Here is a 1,461-nt window from a genome sequence, read left to right as displayed (position 1 = left end):
GCGAGGACCCCCCGTCCCTGAAAGCCGGGTCGCCGTTCGGCCGCCTCCCGGGGCCACCTCCCGGGGCCACCTCAGCGGCACGGACGCGAAGCGCCGCAGGACCAGGCGTTCCTGAGCTCAAGCCGTGCCGGAGGACGGTAACCGGCCGGCGCGGGCCTCGCACGGGAGCGCTTGCAGAGGAAGAGGCGAGCGGGACGGAGCCCCGCGGCCCCTTCACGAGGCCTCGGCGATCGAGCTGGATCCAAACCTCCTCTCCCAGCGAGGGCAGGTGAAAACACGCGAGTTCCCCAGGGATCCTGCGAGCTCCGTGGAAAGGACGGGCGTGAGGAAGCGGGGAACGAAGGCAGGAGGTTTAGGAGGCAAGACGGAAAAGAAACAAGGGTCAAGGGTTCGGGATACAGTCAGCCCCGATCCTCGGCTCCCCTATGAATCACAACGTAATTTAAGTGCTGGTGCACCCTGTTCTTTAAACTCTGACCCTACGCTGATCGGTGCTGAGCTAACAACTACCGCAGCAGCCATCCAAGGCACCAGAAAAAGTGAGGCCGCCGTGCAAGCAACGATCACCAGGACGACATTCAAGAGGAAAACAGACCCCCAGGCTATGTCGTGCCGTAACAGCTCCCCTTGTAACACGGTGGAGGTTCCCAGGTGGAATGTTAATCGATGCCTGACAAACCTAGAGCACGGCCAAGCGTGTAACTGCAACCCACTGACCCACGGCGCTCTTCGCCTCCACCGCGTTAATCTCGGCTCAACGCGATCCTCAGGCATTAACTCGATACCAAAGGGATAAGCAACTGACGCTCAAAAAAGGTGTAATAATTTCAGTGAGAATTTGCTGAATTCTGGTTGCTGTGGTGAAAAAAGGGCAAAGAGACCGGTCAAATTCAGTTTGTATAATTTTAATATCCTGTTGGGCAAATGCGGGAAGCACGTAAATGCGGTTGGTGTCAGTACGAGATAAAGCACGTCTCTGAATAAAAAAAAAAACCCACCCTTCTTTATAAAAGCAGTGCCTTCGTTTTGTTAAAAAACTAACTCGCTGAGCTTCGCTGCCCGAAGTCCAGGGCACTGTCAGTACCGAGCCCCGTGTACCTGTGTTTCATATACCTGGGCTGGAAGTCAAGAGCTCTAGCTGGGAAAGCAGAAAGCGAGGAGCGTTGGTGGGATGCCTCAGCTGCGAATGCACAGCAGAGCCCTTGGGAGCCCCTCCTGTAAAAGGCGGCGTGGAGAGGGCACGTGACGCTACTGAAAGGGGCTCTTGCCATCACGCTGCTCGAAAGCTTCCTACTTGTCCCCAGAAGGCGTACGCCGCAGGCCGGCCCACCCCTAGGGCTCCCTCGCCGGCGAGCGGTGAGCCGGCGCCGGGCACAGCGGCGGTCCCGGTGACATTGGTATCTCTTTTCTGCAGGTCAGGCCAAGCCCAAAGCCGTTCAGCAGACGAGGAGCGGTACCTGC

This window comes from Pygoscelis adeliae, unplaced genomic scaffold (genome assembly GCF_000699105.1).
Source record: "Pygoscelis adeliae isolate BGI_AS28 unplaced genomic scaffold, ASM69910v1 Scaffold209, whole genome shotgun sequence".
NCBI lineage: Eukaryota > Metazoa > Chordata > Aves > Sphenisciformes > Spheniscidae > Pygoscelis > Pygoscelis adeliae.
Note: the sequence above shows the minus strand (reverse complement) of the source record.